The sequence below is a fragment of the Cannabis sativa genome, chromosome 3 (assembly GCF_029168945.1).
Source record: "Cannabis sativa cultivar Pink pepper isolate KNU-18-1 chromosome 3, ASM2916894v1, whole genome shotgun sequence".
Classification (NCBI taxonomy): Eukaryota; Viridiplantae; Streptophyta; class Magnoliopsida; order Rosales; family Cannabaceae; genus Cannabis; species Cannabis sativa.
The window spans coordinates 40,338,392-40,363,571 of record NC_083603.1 but is presented as its reverse complement, the minus strand read 5'-3'; positions in this window follow the sequence as shown (position 1 = coordinate 40,363,571).

The following is a 25,180-nucleotide window of genomic DNA, read 5'->3' as shown; positions in this document are numbered from 1 at the left end:
GCCCGGACCAATCTCGGAATATTTTTTGCCACTAGTCACAATCAATTTGTACTACTAAGAAATGAATATGAAGAATGGTTTTGGGTTAAAATTTGTTGAAATGGCCCCCTAATTGAAAATATTCTTCTTCTCAGGGGAAATTTTAACAAGTTTTTCCTTACTCTTACACTCGTTAGTTATCTGTTAAAATCTCAACCTACACATCTCCAAAGATCATGAAATTTCACGGGGCCCTAGCCAAGACCGTTGTGCATCACTTTTCTCTTGGACACGTTGAGAGAAAAATTAGTTTTCTTGCACTAACGATCGTTTTAATCGAAATAGTGAAAATCTCACATTTCTGATAGTGGTACCCCTTTGTGAAATGTGGCCGGACCAATCTCGGAATATTTTTTGCCACTAGTCACAATCAATTTGTACTACTAAGAAATGAATATGAAGAATGGTTTTGGGTTAAAATTTGTTGAAATGGCCCCCTAATTGAAAATATTCTTCTTTTCAGGGGAAATTTTAACAAGTTTTTTCCTTACTCTTACACTCGTTAGTTATCTGTTAAAATCTCAACCTACACATCTCCAAAGATCATGAAATTTCACGGAGGCCTAGCCAAGACCGTTGTGCATCACTTTTCTCTTGGACACGTTGAGAGAAAAATTAGTTTTCTTGCACTAACGATCGTTTTAATCGAAATAGTGAAAATCTCACATTTCTGATAGTGGTACCCCTTTGTGAAATGTGGCCGGACCAATCTCGGAATATTTTTTGCCACTAGTCACAATCAATTTGTACTACTAAGAAATGAATATGAAGAATGGTTTTGGGTTAAAATTTGTTGAAATGGCCCCCTAATTGAAAATATTCTTCTTTTCAGGGGAAATTTTAACAAGTTTTTTCCTTACTCTTACACTCGTTAGTTATCTGTTAAAATCTCAACCTACACATCTCCAAAGATCATGAAATTTCACGGGGGCCTAGCCAAGACCGTTGTGCATCACTTTTCTCTTGGACACGTTGAGAGAAAAATTAGTTTTCTTGCACTAACGATCGTTTTAATCGAAATAGTGAAAATCTCACATTTCTGATAGTGGTACCCCTTTGTGAAATGTGGCCGGACCCATCTCGGAATATTTTTTGCCACTAGTCACAATCAATTTGTACTACTAAGAAATGAATATGAAGAATGGTTTTGGGTTAAAATTTGTTGAAATGGCCCCCTAATTGAAAATATTCTTCTTTTCAGGGGAAATTTTAACAAGTTTTTTCCTTACTCTTACACTCGTTAGTTATCTGTTAAAATCTCAACCTACACATCTCCAAAGATCATGAAATTTCACGGGGGCCTAGCCAAGACCGTTGTGCATCACTTTTCTCTTGGACACGTTGAGAGAAAAATTAGTTTTCTTGCACTAACGATCGTTTTAATCGAAATAGTGAAAATCTCACATTTATGATAGTGGTACCCCTTTGTGAAATGTGGCCGGACCAATCTCGGAATATTTTTTGCCACTAGTCACAATCAATTTGTACTACTAAGAAATGAATATGAAGAATGGTTTTGGGTTAAAATTTGTTGAAATGGCCCCCTAATTGAAAATATTCTTCTTTTCGGGGAAATTTTAACAAGTTTTTCCTTACTCTTACACTCGTTAGTTATACGTTAAAATCTCAACCTACACATCTCCAAAGATCACGAAATTTCACGGGGCCTAGCCAAGACCGTTGTGCATCACTTTTCTCTTGGACACGTTGAGAGAAAAATTAGTTTTCTTGCACTAACGATCGTTTTAATCGAAATAGTGAAAATCTCACATTTCGATAGTGGTACCCCTTTGTGAAATGTGGCCGGACCAATCTCGGAATATTTTTTGCCACTAGTCACAATCAATTTGTACTACTAAGAAATGAATATGAAGAATGGTTTTGGGTTAAAATTTGTTGAAATGGCCCCCTAATTGAAAATATTCTTCTTTTCAGGGGAAATTTTAACAAGTTTTTTCCTTACTCTTACACTCGTTAGTTATCTCGTTAAAATCTCAACCTACACATCTCCAAAGATCATGAAATTTCACGGAGGCCTAGCCAAGACCGTTGTGCATCACTTTTCTCTTGGACACGTTGAGAGAAAAATTAGTTTTCTTGCACTAACGATCGTTTTAATCGAAATAGTGAAAATCTCACATTTCTGATAGTGGTACCCCTTTGTGAAATGTGGACCGGACCAATCTCGGAATATTTTTTGCCACTAGTCACAATCAATTTGTACTACTAAGAAATGAATATGAAGAATGGTTTTGGGTTAAAATTTGTTGAAATGGCCCCTTAATTGAAAATATTCTTCTTTTCAGGGGAAATTTTAACAAGTTTTTTCCTTACTCTTACACTCGTTAGTTATCTGTTAAAATCTCAACCTACACATCTCCAAAGATCATGAAATTTCACGGGGGCCTAGCCAAGACCGTTGTGCATCACTTTTCTCTTGGACACGTTGAGAGAAAAATTAGTTTTCTTGCACTAACGATCGTTTTAATCGAAATAGTGAAAATCTCACATTTCCGATAGTGGTACCCCTTTGTGAAATGTGGCCCGGACCAATCTCGGAATTTTTTTTGCCACTAGTCACAATCAATTTGTACTACTAAGAAATGAATATGAAGAATGGTTTTGGGTTAAAATTTGTTGAAATGGCCCCCTAATTGAAAATATTCTTCTTTTCAGGGGAAATTTTAACAAGTTTTTTCCTTACTCTTACACTCGTTAGTTATCTGTTAAAATCTCAACCTACACATCTCCAAAGATCATGAAATTTCACGGGGGCCTAGCCAAGACCGTTGTGCATCACTTTTCTCTTGGACACGTTGAGAGAAAAATTAGTTTTCTTGCACTAACGATCGTTTTAATCGAAATAGTGAAAATCTCACATTTCGATAGTGGTACCCCTTTGTGAAATGTGGCCGGACCAATCTCGGAATATTTTTTGCCACTAGTCACAATCAATTTGTACTACTAAGAAATGAATATGAAGAATGGTTTTGGGTTAAAATTTGTTGAAATGGCCCCCTAATTGAAAATATTCTTCTTTTCGGGGAAATTTTAACAAGTTTTTCCTTACTCTTACACTCGTTAGTTATCTGTTAAAATCTCAACCTACACATCTCCAAAGATCATGAAATTTCACGGGGGCCTAGCCAAGACCGTTGTGCATCACTTTTCTCTTGGACACGTTGAGAGAAAAATTAGTTTTCTTGCACTAACGATCGTTTTAATCGAAATAGTGAAAATCTCACATTTCTGATAGTGGTACCCCTTTGTGAAATGTGGCTCGCACCAATCTCGGAATTTTTTTTGCCACTAGTCACAATCAATTTGTACTACTAAGAAATGAATATGAAGAATGGTTTTGGGTTAAAATTTGTTGAAATGGCCCCCTAATTGAAAATATTCTTCTTTCAGGGGAAATTTTAACAAGTTTTTTCCTTACTCTTACACTCGTTAGTTATCTGTTAAAATCTCAACCTACACATCTCCAAAGATCATGAAATTTCACGGGGGCCTAGCCAAGACCGTTGTGCATCACTTTTCTCTTGGACACGTTGAGAGAAAAATTAGTTTTCTTGCACTAACGATCGTTTTAATCGAAATAGTGAAAATCTCACATTTCGATAGTGGTACCCCTTTGTGAAATGTGGCCGGACCAATCTCGGAATATTTTTTGCCACTAGTCACAATCAATTTGTACTACTAAGAAATGAATATGAAGAATGGTTTTGGGTTAAAATTTGTTGAAATGGCCCCCTAATTGAAAATATTCTTCTTTTCGGGGAAATTTTAACAAGTTTTTCCTTACTCTTACACTCGTTAGTTATCTGTTAAAATCTCAACCTACACATCTCCAAAGATCATGAAATTTCACGGGGGCCTAGCCAAGACCGTTGTGCATCACTTTTCTCTTGGACACGTTGAGAGAAAAATTAGTTTTCTTGCACTAACGATCGTTTTAATCGAAATAGTGAAAATCTCACATTTCGATAGTGGTACCCCTTTGTGAAATGTGGCCGGAGCAATCTCGGAATATTTTTTGCCACTAGTCACAATCAATTTGTACTACTAAGAAATGAATATGAAGAATGGTTTTGGGTTAAAATTTGTTGAAATGGCCCCCTAATTGAAAATATTCTTCTTTTCGGGGAAATTTTAACAAGTTTTTTCCTTACTCTTACACTCGTTAGTTATCTGTTAAAATCTCAACCTACACATCTCCAAAGATCATGAAATTTCACGGGGGCCTAGCCAAGACCGTTGTGCATCACTTTTCTCTTGGACACGTTGAGAGAAAAATTAGTTTTCTTGCACTAACGATCGTTTTAATCGAAATAGTGAAAATCTCACATTTCTGATAGTGGTACCCCTTTGTGAAATGTGGCCCGGACCAATCTCGGAATTTTTTTTGCCACTAGTCACAATCAATTTGTACTACTAAGAAATGAATATGAAGAATGGTTTTGGGTTAAAATTTGTTGAAATGGCCCCCTAATTGAAAATATTCTTCTTTTCAGGGGAAATTTTAACAAGTTTTTTCCTTACTCTTACACTCGTTAGTTATCTGTTAAAATCTCAACCTACACATCTCCAAAGATCATGAAATTTCACGGGGGCCTAGCCAAGACCGTTGTGCATCACTTTTCTCTTGGACACGTTGAGAGAAAAATTAGTTTTCTTGCACTAACGATCGTTTTAATCGAAATAGTGAAAATCTCACATTTACGATAGTGGTACCCCTTTGTGAAATGTGGCCCGGACCAATCTCGGAATATTTTTTGCCACTAGTCACAATCAATTTGTACTACTAAGAAATGAATATGAAGAATGGTTTTGGGTTAAAATTTGTTGAAATGGCCCCCTAATTGAAAATATTCTTCTCTTCAGGAGAAATTTTAACAAGTTTTTTCCTTACTCTTACACTCGTTAGTTATCTGTTAAAATCTCAACCTACACATCTCCAAAGATCATGAAATTTCACGGGGGCCTAGCCAAGACCGTTGTGCATCACTTTTCTCTTGGACACGTTGAGAGAAAAATTAGTTTTCTTGCACTAACGATCGTTTTAATCGAAATAGTGAAAATCTCACATTTCTGATAGTGGTACCCCTTTCTGAAATGTGGGCCGGACCAATCTCGGAATATTTTTTGCCACTAGTCACAATCAATTTGTACTACTAAGAAATGAATATGAAGAATGGTTTTGGGTTAAAATTTGTTGAAATGGCCCCCTAATTGAAAATATTCTTCTTTTCAGGGAAATTTTAACAAGTTTTTTCCTTACTCTTACACTCGTTAGTTATCGTTAAAATCTCAACCTACACATCTCCAAAGATCATGAAATTTCACGGGGGCCTAGCCAAGACCGTTGTGCATCACTTTTCTCTTGGACACGTTGAGAGAAAAATTAGTTTTCTTGCACTAACGATCGTTTTAATCGAAATAGTGAAAATCTCACATTTCGATAGTGGTACTCCTTTGTGAAATGTGGGCTGGACCAATCTCGGAATTTTTTTTGCCACTAGTCACAATCAATTTGTACTACTAAGAAATGAATATGAAGAATGGTTTTGGGTTAAAATTTGTTGAAATGGCCCCCTAATTGAAAATATTCTTCTCTTCAGGAGAAATTTTAACAAGTTTTTTCCTTACTCTTACACTCGTTAGTTATCTGTTAAAATCTCAACCTACACATCTCCAAAGATCATGAAATTTCACGGAGGCCTAGCCAAGACCGTTGTGCATCACTTTTCTCTTGGACACGTTGAGAGAAAAATTAGTTTTCTTGCACTAACGATCGTTTTAATCGAAATAGTGAAAATCTCACATTTCTGATAGTGGTACCCCTTTGTGAAATGTGGCCGGACCAATCTCGGAATATTTTTTGCCACTAGTCACAATCAATTTGTACTACTAAGAAATGAATATGAAGAATGGTTTTGGGTTAAAATTTGTTGAAATGGCCCCCTAATTGAAAATATTCTTCTTTTCGGGGAAATTTTAACAAGTTTTTCCTTACTCTTACACTCGTTAGTTATCTGTTAAAATCTCAACCTACACATCTCCAAAGATCATGAAATTTCACGGGGGCCTAGCCAAGACCGTTGTGCATCACTTTTCTCTTGGACACGTTGAGAGAAAAATTAGTTTTCTTGCACTAACGATCGTTTTAATCGAAATAGTGAAAATCTCACATTTCGATAGTGGTACCCCTTTGTGAAATGTGGCCGGACCAATCTCGGAATATTTTTTGCCACTAGTCACAATCAATTTGTACTACTAAGAAATGAATATGAAGAATGGTTTTGGGTTAAAATTTGTTGAAATGGCCCCCTAATTGAAAATATTCTTCTTTTCGGGGAAATTTTAACAAGTTTTTTCCTTACTCTTACACTCGTTAGTTATATGTTAAAATCTCAACCTACACATCTCCAAAGATCATGAAATTTCACGGGGGCCTAGCCAAGACCGTTGTGCATCACTTTTCTCTTGGACACGTTGAGAGAAAAATTAGTTTTCTTGCACTAACGATCGTTTTAATCGAAATAGTGAAAATCTCACATTTCTGATAGTGGTACCCCTTTGTGAAATGTGGCCCGGACCAATCTCGGAATTTTTTTTGCCACTAGTCACAATCAATTTGTACTACTAAGAAATGAATATGAAGAATGGTTTTGGGTTAAAATTTGTTGAAATGGCCCCCTAATTGAAAATATTCTTCTATTTAGGGGAAATTTTAACAAGTTTTTTCCTTACTCTTACACTCGTTAGTTATCTGTTAAAATCTCAACCTACACATCTCCAAAGATCATGAAATTTCACGGGGGCCTAGCCAAGACCGTTGTGCATCACTTTTCTCTTGGACACGTTGAGAGAAAAATTAGTTTTCTTGCACTAACGATCGTTTTAATCGAAATAGTGAAAATCTCACATTTCTGATAGTGGTACCCCTTTTTGAAATGTGGCCCGGACCAATCTCGGAATATTTTTTGCCACTAGTCACAATCAATTTGTACTACTAAGAAATGAATATGAAGAATGGTTTTGGGTTAAAATTTGTTGAAATGGCCCCCTAATTGAAAATATTCTTCTTTTCAGGGAAATTTTAACAAGTTTTTTCCTTACTCTTACACTCGTTAGTTATCTGTTAAAATCTCAACCTACACATCTCCAAAGATCATGAAATTTCACGGGGGCCTAGCCAAGACCGTTGTGCATCACTTTTCTCTTGGACACGTTGAGAGAAAAATTAGTTTTCTTGCACTAACGATCGTTTTAATCGAAATAGTGAAAATCTCACATTTATGATAGTGGTACCCCTTTGTGAAATGTGGCCGGACCAATCTCGGAATATTTTTTGCCACTAGTCACAATCAATTTGTACTACTAAGAAATGAATATGAAGAATGGTTTTGGGTTAAAATTTGTTGAAATGGCCCCCTAATTGAAAATATTCTTCTTTTCGGGGAAATTTTAACAAGTTTTTTCCTTACTCTTACACTCGTTAGTTATATGTTAAAATCTCAACCTACACATCTCCAAAGATCATGAAATTTCACGGGGGCCTAGCCAAGACCGTTGTGCATCACTTTTCTCTTGGACACGTTGAGAGAAAAATTAGTTTTCTTGCACTAACGATCGTTTTAATCGAAATAGTGAAAATCTCACATTTCTGATAGTGGTACCCCTTTGTGAAATGTGGCCGGACCAATCTCGGAATATTTTTTGCCACTAGTCACAATCAATTTGTACTACTAAGAAATGAATATGAAGAATGGTTTTGGGTTAAAATTTGTTGAAATGGCCCCCTAATTGAAAATATTCTTCTTTTCAGGGGAAATTTTAACAAGTTTTTTCCTTACTCTTACACTCGTTAGTTATCTGTTAAAATCTCAACCTACACATCTCCAAAGATCATGAAATTTCACGGAGGCCTAGCCAAGACCGTTGTGCATCACTTTTCTCTTGGACACGTTGAGAGAAAAATTAGTTTTCTTGCACTAACGATCGTTTTAATCGAAATAGTGAAAATCTCACATTTCTGATAGTGGTACCCCTTTGTGAAATGTGGCCGGACCAATCTCGGAATATTTTTTGCCACTAGTCACAATCAATTTGTACTACTAAGAAATGAATATGAAGAATGGTTTTGGGTTAAAATTTGTTGAAATGGCCCCCTAATTGAAAATATTCTTCTTTTCAGGGGAAATTTTAACAAGTTTTTCCTTACTCTTACACTCGTTAGTTATCTGTTAAAATCTCAACCTACACATCTCCAAAGATCATGAAATTTCACGGGGGCCTAGCCAAGACCGTTGTGCATCACTTTTCTCTTGGACACGTTGAGAGAAAAATTAGTTTTCTTGCACTAACGATCGTTTTAATCGAAATAGTGAAAATCTCACATTTCTGATAGTGGTACCCCTTTGTGAAATGTGGCCGGACCAATCTCGGAATTTTTTTTGCCACTAGTCACAATCAATTTGTACTACTAAGAAATGAATATGAAGAATGGTTTTGGGTTAAAATTTGTTGAAATGGCCCCCTAATTGAAAATATTCTTCTTTTCAGGGGAAATTTTAACAAGTTTTTCCTTACTCTTACACTCGTTAGTTATCTGTTAAAATCTCAACCTACACATCTCCAAAGATCATGAAATTTCACGGGGGCCTAGCCAAGACCGTTGTGCATCACTTTTCTCTTGGACACGTTGAGAGAAAAATTAGTTTTCTTGCACTAACGATCGTTTTAATCGAAATAGTGAAAATCTCACATTTCTGATAGTGGTACCCCTTTGTGAAATGTGGCCGGACCAATCTCGGAATATTTTTTGCCACTAGTCACAATCAATTTGTACTACTAAGAAATGAATATGAAGAATGGTTTTGGGTTAAAATTTGTTGAAATGGCCCCCTAATTGAAAATATTCTTCTTTTCAGGGGAAATTTTAACAAGTTTTTTCCTTACTCTTACACTCGTTAGTTATACGGTTAAAATCTCAACCTACACATCTCCAAAGATCATGAAATTTCACGGGGGCCTAGCCAAGACCGTTGTGCATCACTTTTCTCTTGGACACGTTGAGAGAAAAATTAGTTTTCTTGCACTAACGATCGTTTTAATCGAAATAGTGAAAATCTCACATTTACGATAGTGGTACCCCTTTGTGAAATGTGGCCGGACCAATCTCGGAATATTTTTTGCCACTAGTCACAATCAATTTGTACTACTAAGAAATGAATATGAAGAATGGTTTTGGGTTAAAATTTGTTGAAATGGCCCCCTAATTGAAAATATTCTTACAAGTTTTTTCCTTACTCTTACACTCGTTAGTTATCTGTTAAAATCTCAACCTACACATCTCCAAAGATCATGAAATTTCACGGAGGCCTAGCCAAGACCGTTGTGCATCACTTTTCTCTTGGACACGTTGAGAGAAAAATTAGTTTTCTTGCACTAACGATCGTTTTAATCGAAATAGTGAAAATCTCACATTTCTGATAGTGGTACCCCTTTGTGAAATGTGGCCGGACCAATCTCGGAATATTTTTTGCCACTAGTCACAATCAATTTGTACTACTAAGAAATGAATATGAAGAATGGTTTTGGGTTAAAATTTGTTGAAATGGCCCCCTAATTGAAAATATTCTTCTTTTCAGGGGAAATTTTAACAAGTTTTTTCCTTACTCTTACACTCGTTAGTTATCTGTTAAAATCTCAACCTACACATCTCCAAAGATCATGAAATTTCACGGGGGCCTAGCCAAGACCGTTGTGCATCACTTTTCTCTTGGACACGTTGAGAGAAAAATTAGTTTTCTTGCACTAACGATCGTTTTAATCGAAATAGTGAAAATCTCACATTTCTGATAGTGGTACCCCTTTGTGAAATGTGGCCGGACCAATCTCGGAATTTTTTTTGCCACTAGTCACAATCAATTTGTACTACTAAGAAATGAATATGAAGAATGGTTTTGGGTTAAAATTTGTTGAAATGGCCCCCTAATTGAAAATATTCTTCTTTTCAGGGGAAATTTTAACAAGTTTTTTCCTTACTCTTACACTCGTTAGTTATCTACTAAAATCTCAACCTACACATCTCCAAAGATCATGAAATTTCACGGGGGCCTAGCCAAGACCGTTGTGCATCACTTTTCTCTTGGACACGTTGAGAGAAAAATTAGTTTTCTTGCACTAACGATCGTTTTAATCGAAATAGTGAAAATCTCACATTTCTGATAGTGGTACCCCTTTGTGAAATGTGGCCGGACCAATCTCGGAATATTTTTTGCCACTAGTCACAATCAATTTGTACTACTAAGAAATGAATATGAAGAATGGTTTTGGGTTAAAATTTGTTGAAATGGCCCCCTAATTGAAAATATTCTTCTTTTAAGGGAAATTTTAACAAGTTTTTTCCTTACTCTTACACTCGTTAGTTAATCGTTAAAATCTCAACCTACACATCTCCAAAGATCATGAAATTTCACGGGGGCCTAGCCAAGACCGTTGTGCATCACTTTTCTCTTGGACACGTTGAGAGAAAAATTAGTTTTCTTGCACTAACGATCGTTTTAATCGAAATAGTGAAAATCTCACATTTCGATAGTGGTACCCCTTTGTGAAATGTGGCCGGACCAATCTCGGAATATTTTTTGCCACTAGTCACAATCAATTTGTACTACTAAGAAATGAATATGAAGAATGGTTTTGGGTTAAAATTTGTTGAAATGGCCCCCTAATTGAAAATATTCTTCTTTTCAGGGGAAATTTTAACAAGTTTTTCCTTACTCTTACACTCGTTAGTTATCTGTTAAAATCTCAACCTACACATCTCCAAAGATCATGAAATTTCACGGGGGCCTAGCCAAGACCGTTGTGCATCACTTTTCTCTTGGACACGTTGAGAGAAAAATTAGTTTTCTTGCACTAACGATCGTTTTAATCGAAATAGTGAAAATCTCGTACCCCTTTGTGAAATGTGGCCCGGACCAATCTCGGAATATTTTTTGCCACTAGTCACAATCAATTTGTACTACTAAGAAATGAATATGAAGAATGGTTTTGGGTTAAAATTTGTTGAAATGGCCCCTTAATTGAAAATATTCTTCTTTTAAGGGAAATTTTAACAAGTTTTTTCCTTACTCTTACACTCGTTAGTTATCTGTTAAAATCTCAACCTACACATCTCCAAAGATCATGAAATTTCACGGGGGCCTAGCCAAGACCGTTGTGCATCACTTTTCTCTTGGACACGTTGAGAGAAAAATTAGTTTTCTTGCACTAACGATCGTTTTAATCGAAATAGTGAAAATCTCACATTTCTGATAGTGGTACCCCTTTGTGAAATGTGGCTCGGACCAATCTCGGAATATTTTTTGCCACTAGTCACAATCAATTTGTACTACTAAGAAATGAATATGAAGAATGGTTTTGGGTTAAAATTTGTTGAAATGGCCCCCTAATTGAAAATATTCTTCTTTTCGGGGAAATTTTAACAAGTTTTTCCTTACTCTTACACTCGTTAGTTATCTGTTAAAATCTCAACCTACACATCTCCAAAGATCATGAAATTTCACGGGGGCCTAGCCAAGACCGTTGTGCATCACTTTTCTCTTGGACACGTTGAGAGAAAAATTAGTTTTCTTGCACTAACGATCGTTTTAATCGAAATAGTGAAAATCTCACATTTCGATAGTGGTACCCCTTTGTGAAATGTGGCCGGACCAATCTCGGAATATTTTTTGCCACTAGTCACAATCAATTTGTACTACTAAGAAATGAATATGAAGAATGGTTTTGGGTTAAAATTTGTTGAAATGGCCCCCTAATTGAAAATATTCTTCTTTTCAGGGGAAATTTTAACAAGTTTTTTCCTTACTCTTACACTCGTTAGTTATCTGTTAAAATCTCAACCTACACATCTCCAAAGATCATGAAATTTCACGGGGGCCTAGCCAAGACCGTTGTGCATCACTTTTCTCTTGGACACGTTGAGAGAAAAATTAGTTTTCTTGCACTAACGATCGTTTTAATCGAAATAGTGAAAATCTCACATTTTTGATAGTGGTACCCCTTTGTGAAATGTGGCCGGGACCAATCTCGGAATTTTTTTTGCCACTAGTCACAATCAATTTGTACTACTAAGAAATGAATATGAAGAATGGTTTTGGGTTAAAATTTGTTGAAATGGCCCCCTAATTGAAAATATTCTTCTTTTACGGGAAATTTTAACAAGTTTTTCCTTACTCTTACACTCGTTAGTTAATCGTTAAAATCTCAACCTACACATCTCCAAAGATCATGAAATTTCACGGGGGCCTAGCCAAGACCGTTGTGCATCACTTTTCTCTTGGACACGTTGAGAGAAAAATTAGTTTTCTTGCACTAACGATCGTTTTAATCGAAATAGTGAAAATCTCACATTTCTGATAGTGGTACCCCTTTGTGAAATGTGGCCCGGACCAATCTCGGAATATTTTTTGCCACTAGTCACAATCAATTTGTACTACTAAGAAATGAATATGAAGAATGGTTTTGGGTTAAAATTTGTTGAAATGGCCCCCTAATTGAAAATATTCTTCTTTTACGGGAAATTTTAACAAGTTTTTTCCTTACTCTTACACTCGTTAGTTATCTGTTAAAATCTCAACCTACACATCTCCAAAGATCATGAAATTTCACGGGGGCCTAGCCAAGACCGTTGTGCATCACTTTTCTCTTGGACACGTTGAGAGAAAAATTAGTTTTCTTGCACTAACGATCGTTTTAATCGAAATAGTGAAAATCTCACATTTGTGATAGTGGTACCCCTTTCTGAAATGTGGCGCGGACCAATCTCGGAATTTTTTTTGCCACTAGTCACAATCAATTTGTACTACTAAGAAATGAATATGAAGAATGGTTTTGGGTTAAAATTTGTTGAAATGGCCCCCTAATTGAAAATATTCTTCTTTTCAGGGGAAATTTTAACAAGTTTTTTCCTTACTCTTACACTCGTTAGTTATCTGTTAAAATCTCAACCTACACATCTCCAAAGATCATGAAATTTCACGGAGGCCTAGCCAAGACCGTTGTGCATCACTTTTCTCTTGGACACGTTGAGAGAAAAATTAGTTTTCTTGCACTAACGATCGTTTTAATCGAAATAGTGAAAATCTCACATTTCTGATAGTGGTACCCCTTTGTGAAATGTGGCCAGACCAATCTCGGAATATTTTTTGCCACTAGTCACAATCAATTTGTACTACTAAGAAATGAATATGAAGAATGGTTTTGGGTTAAAATTTGTTGAAATGGCCCCCTAATTGAAAATATTCTTCTTTTCAGGGAAATTTTAACAAGTTTTTCCTTACTCTTACACTCGTTAGTTATCTGTTAAAATCTCAACCTACACATCTCCAAAGATCATGAAATTTCACGGGGGCCTAGCCAAGACCGTTGTGCATCACTTTTCTCTTGGACACGTTGAGAGAAAAATTAGTTTTCTTGCACTAACGATCGTTTTAATCGAAATAGTGAAAATCTCACATTTCTGATAGTGGTACCCCTTTGTGAAATGTGGGCCGGACCAATCTCGGAATATTTTTTGCCACTAGTCACAATCAATTTGTACTACTAAGAAATGAATATGAAGAATGGTTTTGGGTTAAAATTTGTTGAAATGGCCCCCTAATTGAAAATATTCTTCTTTTCAGGGGAAATTTTAACAAGTTTTTTCCTTACTCTTACACTCGTTAGTTATATGTTAAAATCTCAACCTACACATCTCCAAAGATCATGAAATTTCACGGGGGCCTAGCCAAGACCGTTGTGCATCACTTTTCTCTTGGACACGTTGAGAGAAAAATTAGTTTTCTTGCACTAACGATCGTTTTAATCGAAATAGTGAAAATCTCACATTTCGATAGTGGTACCCCTTTGTGAAATGTGGCCGGACCAATCTCGGAATATTTTTTGCCACTAGTCACAATCAATTTGTACTACTAAGAAATGAATATGAAGAATGGTTTTGGGTTAAAATTTGTTGAAATGGCCCCCTAATTGAAAATATTCTTCTTTTCGGGGAAATTTTAACAAGTTTTTTCCTTACTCTTACACTCGTTAGTTATACGTTAAAATCTCAACCTACACATCTCCAAAGATCATGAAATTTCACGGGGGCCTAGCCAAGACCGTTGTGCATCACTTTTCTCTTGGACACGTTGAGAGAAAAATTAGTTTTCTTGCACTAACGATCGTTTTAATCGAAATAGTGAAAATCTCACATTTCCGATAGTGGTACCCCTTTGTGAAATGTGGCCGGGACCAATCTCGGAATATTTTTTGCCACTAGTCACAATCAATTTGTACTACTAAGAAATGAATATGAAGAATGGTTTTGGGTTAAAATTTGTTGAAATGGCCCCCTAATTGAAAATATTCTTCTTTCAGGGGAAATTTTAACAAGTTTTTTCCTTACTCTTACACTCGTTAGTTATCTGTTAAAATCTCAACCTACACATCTCCAAAGATCATGAAATTTCACGGGGGCCTAGCCAAGACCGTTGTGCATCACTTTTCTCTTGGACACGTTGAGAGAAAAATTAGTTTTCTTGCACTAACGATCGTTTTAATCGAAATAGTGAAAATCTCACATTTCGATAGTGGTACCCCTTTGTGAAATGTGGCCGGACCAATCTCGGAATATTTTTTGCCACTAGTCACAATCAATTTGTACTACTAAGAAATGAATATGAAGAATGGTTTTGGGTTAAAATTTGTTGAAATGGCCCCCTAATTGAAAATATTCTTCTTTTCAGGGGAAATTTTAACAAGTTTTTTCCTTACTCTTACACTCGTTAGTTATCTGTTAAAATCTCAACCTACACATCTCCAAAGATCATGAAATTTCACGGGGGCCTAGCCAAGACCGTTGTGCATCACTTTTCTCTTGGACACGTTGAGAGAAAAATTAGTTTTCTTGCACTAACGATCGTTTTAATCGAAATAGTGAAAATCTCACATTTATGATAGTGGTACCCCTTTGTGAAATGTGGCCGGACCAATCTCGGAATATTTTTTGCCACTAGTCACAATCAATTTGTACTACTAAGAAATGAATATGAAGAATGGTTTTGGGTTAAAATTTGTTGAAATGGCCCCCTAATTGAAAATATTCTTCTTTTCAGGGGAAATTTTAACAAGTTTTTCCTTACTCTTACACTCGTTAGTTATCTGTTAAAATCTCAACCTACACATCTCCAAAGATCATGAAATTTCACGGAGGCCTAGCCAAGACCGTTGTGCATCACTTTTCTCTTGGACACGTTGAGAGAAAAATTAGTTTTCTTGCACTAACGATCGTTTTAATCGAAATAGTGAAAATCTCACATTTCTGATAGTGGTACCCCTTTGTGAAATGTGGCCCGGACCAATCTCGGAATATTTTTTGCCACTAGTCACAATCAATTTGTACTACTAAGAAATGAATATGAAGAATGGTTTTGGGTTAAAATTTGTTGAAATGGCCCCCTAATTGAAAATATTCTTCTTTTCAGGGGAAATTTTAACAAGTTTTTTCCTTACTCTTACACTCGTTAGTTATCTGTTAAAATCTCAACCTACACATCTCCAAAGATCATGAAATTTCACGGGGGCCTAGCCAAGACCGTTGTGCATCACTTTTCTCTTGGACACGTTGAGAGAAAAATTAGTTTTCTTGCACTAACGATCGTTTTAATCGAAATAGTGAAAATCTCACATTTCTGATAGTGGTACCCCTTTGTGAAATGTGGCCGGACCAATCTCGGAATTTTTTTTGCCACTAGTCACAATCAATTTGTACTACTAAGAAATGAATATGAAGAATGGTTTTGGGTTAAAATTTGTTGAAATGGCCCCCTAATTGAAAATATTCTTCTTTTCAGGGGAAATTTTAACAAGTTTTTCCCTTACTCTTACACTCGTTAGTTATCTGTTAAAATCTCAACCTACACATCTCCAAAGATCATGAAATTTCACGGGGGCCTAGCCAAGACCGTTGTGCATCACTTTTCTCTTGGACACGTTGAGAGAAAAATTAGTTTTCTTGCACTAACGATCGTTTTAATCGAAATAGTGAAAATCTCACATTTCTGATAGTGGTACCCCTTTAATAATGTGGCCCGGACCAATCTCGGAATATTTTTTGCCACTAGTCACAATCAATTTGTACTACTAAGAAATGAATATGAAGAATGGTTTTGGGTTAAAATTTGTTGAAATGGCCCCTTAATTGAAAATATTCTTCTTTTCAGGGGAAATTTTAACAAGTTTTTTCCTCACTCTTACACTCGTTAGGTATCTTTAAAATCTCAACCTACACATCTCCAAAGATCATGAAATTTCACGGGGGCCTAGCCAAGACCGTTGTGCATCACTTTTCTCTTGGACACGTTGAGAGAAAAATTAGTTTTCTTGCACTAACGATCGTTTTAATCGAAATAGTGAAAATCTCACATTTCTGATAGTGGTACCCCTTTGTGAAATGTGGCCCGGACCAATCTCGGAATATTTTTTGCCACTAGTCACAATCAATTTGTACTACTAAGAAATGAATATGAAGAATGGTTTTGGGTTAAAATTTGTTGAAATGGCCCCCTAATTGAAAATATTCTTCATTTTAGGGGAAATTTTAACAAGTTTTTCCTTACTCTTACACTCGTTAGTTTTATGTTAAAATCTCAACCTACACATCTCCAAAGATCATGAAATTTCACGGGGGCCTAGCCAAGACCGTTGTGCATCACTTTTCTCTTGGACACGTTGAGAGAAAAATTAGTTTTCTTGCACTAACGATCGTTTTAATCGAAATAGTGAAAATCTCACATTTCTGATAGTGGTACCCCTTTGTGAAATGTGGCCGGACCAATCTCGGAATATTTTTTGCCACTAGTCACAATCAATTTGTACTACTAAGAAATGAATATGAAGAATGGTTTTGGGTTAAAATTTGTTGAAATGGCCCCCTAATTGAAAATATTCTTCTTTTCGGGGAAATTTTTACAAGTTTTTCCTTACTCTTACACTCGTTAGTTATCTGTTAAAATCTCAACCTACACATCTCCAAAGATCATGAAATTTCACGGGGGCCTAGCCAAGACCGTTGTGCATCACTTTTCTCTTGGACACGTTGAGAGAAAAATTAGTTTTCTTGCACTAACGATCGTTTTAATCGAAATAGTGAAAATCTCACATTTATGATAATGGTACCCCTTTGTGAAATGTGGCCGGGACCAATCTCGGAATTTTTTTTGCCACTAGTCACAATCAATTTGTACTACTAAGAAATGAATATGAAGAATGGTTTTGGGTTAAAATTTGTTGAAATGGCCCCCTAATTGAAAATATTCTTCTTTTCAGGGAAATTTTAACAAGTTTTTCCTTACTCTTACACTCGTTAGTTATACATGTTAAAATCTCAACCTACACATCTCCAAAGATCATGAAATTTCACGGGGGCCTAGCCAAGACCGTTGTGCATCACTTTTCTCTTGGACACGTTGAGAGAAAAATTAGTTTTCTTGCACTAACGATCGTTTTAATCGAAATAGTGAAAATCTCACATTTATGATAGTGGTACCCCTTTGTGAAATGTGGCCCGGACCAATCTCGGAATATTTTTTGCCACTAGTCACAATCAATTTGTACTACTAAGAAATGAATATGAAGAATGGTTTTGGGTTAAAATTTGTTGAAATGGCCCCCTAATTGAAAATATTCTTCTTTTCAGGGGAAATTTTAACAAGTTTTTTCCTTACTCTTACACTCGTCAGTTATAAGTTAAAATCTCAGCCTACACATCTCCAAAGATCATGAAATTTCACGGAGGCCTAGCCAAGACCGTTGTGCATCACTTTTCTCTTGGACACGTTGAGAGAAAAATTAGTTTTCTTGCACTAACGATCGTTTTAATCGAAATAGTGAAAATCTCACATTTCTGATAGTGGTACCCCTTTGTGAAATGTGGCCGGACCAATCTCGGAATATTTTTTGCCACTAGTCACAATCAATTTGTACTACTAAGAAATGAATATGAAGAATGGTTTTGGGTTAAAATTTGTTGAAATGGCCCCCTAATTGAAAATATTCTTCTTTTCGGGGAAATTTTAACAAGTTTTTCCTTACTCTTACACTCGTTAGTTATCTGTTAAAATCTCAACCTACACATCTCCAAAGATCATGAAATTTCACGGGGGCCTAGCCAAGACCGTTGTGCATCACTTTTCTCTTGGACACGTTGAGAGAAAAATTAGTTTTCTTGCACTAACGATCGTTTTAATCGAAATAGTGAAAATCTCACATTTACGATAGTGGTACCCCTTTGTGAAATGTGGGCCGGACCAATCTCGGAATTTTTTTTGCCACTAGTCACAATCAATTTGTACTACTAAGAAATGAATATGAAGAATGGTTTTGGGTTAAAATTTGTTGAAATGGCCCCCTAATTGAAAATATTCTTCTTTTCGGGGAAATTTTAACAAGTTTTTCCTTACTCTTACACTCGTTAGTTATCTGTTAAAATCTCAACCTACACATCTCCAAAGATCATGAAATTTCACGGGGGCCTAGCCAAGACCGTTGTGCATCACTTTTCTCTTGGACACGTTGAGAGAAAAATTAGTTTTCTTGCACTAACGATCGTTTTAATCGAAATAGTGAAAATCTCACATTTCTGATAGTGGTACCCCTTTGTGAAATGTGGTCCGGACCAATCTCGGAATATTTTTTGCCACTAGTCACAATCAATTTGTACTACTAAGAAATGAATATGAAGAATGGTTTTGGGTTAAAATTTGTTGAAATGGCCCCTTAATTGAAAATATTCTTCTTTTCAGGGGAAATTTTAACAAGTTTTTCCTTACTCTTACACTCGTTAGTTATACGTTAAAATCTCAACCTACACATCTCCAAAGATCATGAAATTTCACGGGGGCCTAGCCAAGACCGTTGTGCATCACTTTTCTCTTGGACACGTTGAGAGAAAAATTAGTTTTCTTGCACTAACGATCGTTTTAATCGAAATAGTGAAAATCTCACATTTATGATAGTGGTACCCCTTTGTGAAATGTGGTCCGGACCAATCTCGGAATATTTTTTGCCACTAGTCACAATCAATTTGTACTACTAAGAAATGAATATGAAGAATGGTTTTGGGTTAAAATTTGTTGAAATGGCCCCCTAATTGAAAATATTCTTCTTTTCAGGGGAAATTTTAACAAGTTTTTTCCTTACTCTTACACTCGTTAGTTATCTGTTAAAATCTCAACCTACACATCTCCAAAGATCATGAAATTTCACGGGGGCCTAGCCAAGACCGTTGTGCATCACTTTTCTCTTGGACACGTTGAGAGAAAAATTAGTTTTCTTGCACTAACGATCGTTTTAATCGAAATAGTGAAAATCTCACATTTCTGATAGTGGTACCCCTTTGTGAAATGTGGCCGGACCAATCTCGGAATTTTTTTTGCCACTAGTCACAATCAATTTGTACTACTAAGAAATGAATATGAAGAATGGTTTTGGGTTAAAATTTGTTGAAATGGCCCCCTAATTGAAAATATTCTTCTTTTCAGGGGAAATTTTAACAAGTTTTTTCCTTACTCTTACACTCGTTAGTTATATGTTAAAATCTCAACCTACACATCTCCAAAGATCATGAAATTTCACGGAGGCCTAGCCAAGACCGTTGTGCATCACTTTTCTCTTGGACACGTTGAGAGAAAAATTAGTTTTCTTGCACTAACGATCGTTTTAATCGAAATAGTGAAAATCTCACATTTCTGATAGTGGTACCCCTTTGTGAAATGTGGCCAGGACCAATCTCGGAATATTTTTTGCCACTAGTCACAATCAATTTGTACTACTAAGAAATGAATATGAAGAATGGTTTTGGGTTAAAATTTGTTGAAATGGCCCCCTAATTGAAAATATTCTTCTTTTCAGGGGAAATTTTAACAAGTTTTTTCCTTACTCTTACACTCGTTAGTTAACTGTTAAAATCTCAACCTACACATCTCCAAAGATCATGAAATTTCACGGGGGCCTAGCCAAGACCGTTGTGCATCACTTTTCTCTTGGACACGTTGAGAGAAAAATTAGTTTTCTTGCACTAACGATCGTTTTAATCGAAATAGTGAAAATCTCACATTTCGATAGTGGTACCCCTTTGTGAAATGTGGCCGGACCAATCTCGGAATATTTTTTGCCACTAGTCACAATCAATTTGTACTACTAAGAAATGAATATGAAGAATGGTTTTGGGTTAAAATTTGTTGAAATGGCCCCCTAATTGAAAATATTCTTCTTTTCGGGGAAATTTTAACAAGTTTTTCCTTACTCTTACACTCGTTAGTTATACATTAAAATCTCAACCTACACATCTCCAAAGATCATGAAATTTCACGGAGGCCTAGCCAAGACCGTTGTGCATCACTTTTCTCTTGGACACGTTGAGAGAAAAATTAGTTTTCTTGCACTAACGATCGTTTTAATCGAAATAGTGAAAATCTCACATTTATGATAGTGGTACCCCTTTGTGAAATGTGGCCGGACCAATCTCGGAATATTTTTTGCCACTAGTCACAATCAATTTGTACTACTAAGAAATGAATATGAAGAATGGTTTTGGGTTAAAATTTGTTGAAATGGCCCCCTAATTGAAAATATTCTTCTTTTCGGGGAAATTTTAACAAGTTTTTCCTTACTCTTACACTCGTTAGTTATCTGTTAAAATCTCAACCTACACATCTCCAAAGATCATGAAATTTCACGGGGGCCTAGCCAAGACCGTTGTGCATCACTTTTCTCTTGGACACGTTGAGAGAAAAATTAGTTTTCTTGCACTAACGATCGTTTTAATCGAAATAGTGAAAATCTCACATTTACGATAGTGGTACCCCTTTGTGAAATGTGGCCGGACCAATCTCGGAATATTTTTTGCCACTAGTCACAATCAATTTGTACTACTAAGAAATGAATATGAAGAATGGTTTTGGGTTAAAATTTGTTGAAATGGCCCCCTAATTGAAAATATTCTTCTTTTCGGGGAAATTTTAACAAGTTTTTTCCTTACTCTTACACTCGTTAGTTATACGTTAAAATCTCAACCTACACATCTCCAAAGATCATGAAATTTCACGGGGGCCTAGCCAAGACCGTTGTGCATCACTTTTCTCTTGGACACGTTGAGAGAAAAATTAGTTTTCTTGCACTAACGATCGTTTTAATCGAAATAGTGAAAATCTCACATTTCTGATAGTGGTACCCCTTTGTGAAATGTGGCCGGACCAATCTCGGAATATTTTTTGCCACTAGTCACAATCAATTTGTACTACTAAGAAATGAATATGAAGAATGGTTTTGGGTTAAAATTTGTTGAAATGGCCCCCTAATTGAAAATATTCTTCTTTTCAGGGGAAATTTTAACAAGTTTTTTCCTTACTCTTACACTCGTTAGTTATCTGTTAAAATCTCAACCTACACATCTCCAAAGATCATGAAATTTCACGGGGGCCTAGCCAAGACCGTTGTGCATCACTTTTCTCTTGGACACGTTGAGAGAAAAATTAGTTTTCTTGCACTAACGATCGTTTTAATCGAAATAGTGAAAATCTCACATTTCTGGTAGTGGTACCCCTTTGTGAAATGTGGCGCGGACCAATCTCGGAATATTTTTTGCCACTAGTCACAATCAATTTGTACTACTAAGAAATGAATATGAAGAATGGTTTTGGGTTAAAATTTGTTGAAATGGCCCCCTAATTGAAAATATTCTTCTTTTCAGGGGAAATTTTAACAAGTTTTTCCTTACTCTTACACTCGTTAGTTATCTGTTAAAATCTCAACCTACACATCTCCAAAGATCATGAAATTTCACGGGGGCCTAGCCAAGACCGTTGTGCATCACTTTTCTCTTGGACACGTTGAGAGAAAAATTAGTTTTCTTGCACTAACGATCGTTTTAATCGAAATAGTGAAAATCTCACATTTCTGATAGTGGTACCCCTTTGTGAAATGCGGCCGGACCAATCTCGGAATATTTTTTGCCACTAGTCACAATCAATTTGTACTACTAAGAAATGAATATGAAGAATGGTTTTGGGTTAAAATTTGTTGAAATGGCCCCTTAATTGAAAATATTCTTCTTTTCGGGGAAATTTTAACAAGTTTTTCCTTACTCTTACACTCGTTAGTTATCTGTTAAAATCTCAACCTACACATCTCCAAAGATCATGAAATTTCACGGGGGCCTAGCCAAGACCGTTGTGCATCACTTTTCTCTTGGACACGTTGAGAGAAAAATTAGTTTTCTTGCACTAACGATCGTTTTAATCGAAATAGTGAAAATCTCACATTTACGATAGTGGTACCCCTTTGTGAAATGTGGCCGGACCAATCTCGGAATATTTTTTGCCACTAGTCACAATCAATTTGTACTACTAAGAAATGAATATGAAGAATGGTTTTGGGTTAAAATTTGTTGAAATGGCCCCCTAATTGAAAATATTCTTCTTTTCAGGGAAATTTTAACAAGTTTTTTCCTTACTCTTACACTCGTTAGTTATCTGTTAAAATCTCAACCTACACATCTCCAAAGATCATGAAATTTCACGGGGGCCTAGCCAAGACCGTTGTGCATCACTTTTCTCTTGGACACGTTGAGAGAAAAATTAGTTTTCTTGCACTAACGATCGTTTTAATCGAAATAGTGAAAATCTCACATTTCGATAGTGGTACCCCTTTGTGAAATGTGGCCGGACCAATCTCGGAATTTTTTTTGCCACTAGTCACAATCAATTTGTACTACTAAGAAATGAATATGAAGAATGGTTTTGGGTTAAAATTTGTTGAAATGGCCCCCTAATTGAAAATATTCTTCTTTTCGGGGAAATTTTAACAAGTTTTTTCCTTACTCTTACACTCGTTAGTTATCTGTTAAAATCTCAACCTACACATCTCCAAAGATCATGAAATTTCACGGGGGCCTAGCCAAGACCGTTGTGCATCACTTTTCTCTTGGACACGTTGAGAGAAAAATTAGTTTTCTTGCACTAACGATCGTTTTAATCGAAATAGTGAAAATCTCACATTTACGATAGTGGTACCCCTTTGTGAAATGTGGCCGGACCAATCTCGGAATATTTTTTGCCACTAGTCACAATCAATTTGTACTACTAAGAAATGAATATGAAGAATGGTTTTGGGTTAAAATTTGTTGAAATGGCCCCCTAATTGAAAATATTCTTCTTTTCGGGGAAATTTTAACAAGTTTTTTCCTTACTCTTACACTCGTTAGTTATCCATTAAAATCTCAAGCTACACATCTCCAAAGATCATGAAATTTCACGGGGGCCTAGCCAAGACCGTTGTGCATCACTTTTCTCTTGGACACGTTGAGAGAAAAATTAGTTTTCTTGCACTAACGATCGTTTTAATCGAAATAGTGAAAATCTCACATTTCGATAGTGGTACCCCTTTGTGAAATGTGGCCGGACCAATCTCGGAATATTTTTTGCCACTAGTCACAATCAATTTGTACTACTAAGAAATGAATATGAAGAATGGTTTTGGGTTAAAATTTGTTGAAATGGCCCCCTAATTGAAAATATTCTTCTTTTCGGGGAAATTTTAACAAGTTTTTTCCTTACTCTTACACTCGTTAGTTATATGTTAAAATCTCAACCTACACATCTCCAAAGATCATGAAATTTCACGGGGGCCTAGCCAAGACCGTTGTGCATCACTTTTCTCTTGGACACGTTGAGAGAAAAATTAGTTTTCTTGCACTAACGATCGTTTTAATCGAAATAGTGAAAATCTCACATTTCGATAGTGGTACCCCTTTGTGAAATGTGGCCGGACCAATCTCGGAATATTTTTTGCCACTAGTCACAATCAATTTGTACTACTAAGAAATGAATATGAAGAATGGTTTTGGGTTAAAATTTGTTGAAATGGCCCCCTAATTGAAAATATTCTTCTTTTCGGGGAAATTTTAACAAGTTTTTCCTTACTCTTACACTCGTTAGTTATACGGTTAAAATCTCAACCTACACATCTCCAAAGATCATGAAATTTCACGGGGGCCTAGCCAAGACCGTTGTGCATCACTTTTCTCTTGGACACGTTGAGAGAAAAATTAGTTTTCTTGCACTAACGATCGTTTTAATCGAAATAGTGAAAATCTCACATTTCTGATAGTGGTACCCCTTTGTGAAATGTGGGCCGGACCAATCTCGGAATTTTTTTTGCCACTAGTCACAATCAATTTGTACTACTAAGAAATGAATATGAAGAATGGTTTTGGGTTAAAATTTGTTGAAATGGCCCCCTAATTGAAAATATTCTTCTTTTCAGGGGAAATTTTAACAAGTTTTTTCCTTACTCTTACACTCGTTAGTTATCTGTTAAAATCTCAACCTACACATCTCCAAAGATCATGAAATTTCACGGGGGCCTAGCCAAGACCGTTGTGCATCACTTTTCTCTTGGACACGTTGAGAGAAAAATTAGTTTTCTTGCACTAACGATCGTTTTAATCGAAATAGTGAAAATCTCACATTTCGATAGTGGTACCCCTTTGTGAAATGTGGCCGGACCAATCTCGGAATATTTTTTGCCACTAGTCACAATCAATTTGTACTACTAAGAAATGAATATGAAGAATGGTTTTGGGTTAAAATTTGTTGAAATGGCCCCCTAATTGAAAATATTCTTCTTTTCAGGGGAAATTTTAACAAGTTTTTCCTTACTCTTACACTCGTTAGTTATCTGTTAAAATCTCAACCTACACATCTCCAAAGATCATGAAATTTCACGGGGGCCTAGCCAAGACCGTTGTGCATCACTTTTCTCTTGGACACGTTGAGAGAAAAATTAGTTTTCTTGCACTAACGATCGTTTTAATCGAAATAGTGAAAATCTCACATTTACGATAGTGGTACCCCTTTGTGAAATGTGGCCGGACCAATCTCGGAATATTTTTTGCCACTAGTCACAATCAATTTGTACTACTAAGAAATGAATATGAAGAATGGTTTTGGGTTAAAATTTGTTGAAATGGCCCCCTAATTGAAAATATTCTTCTTTTCGGGGAAATTTTAACAAGTTTTTCCTTACTCTT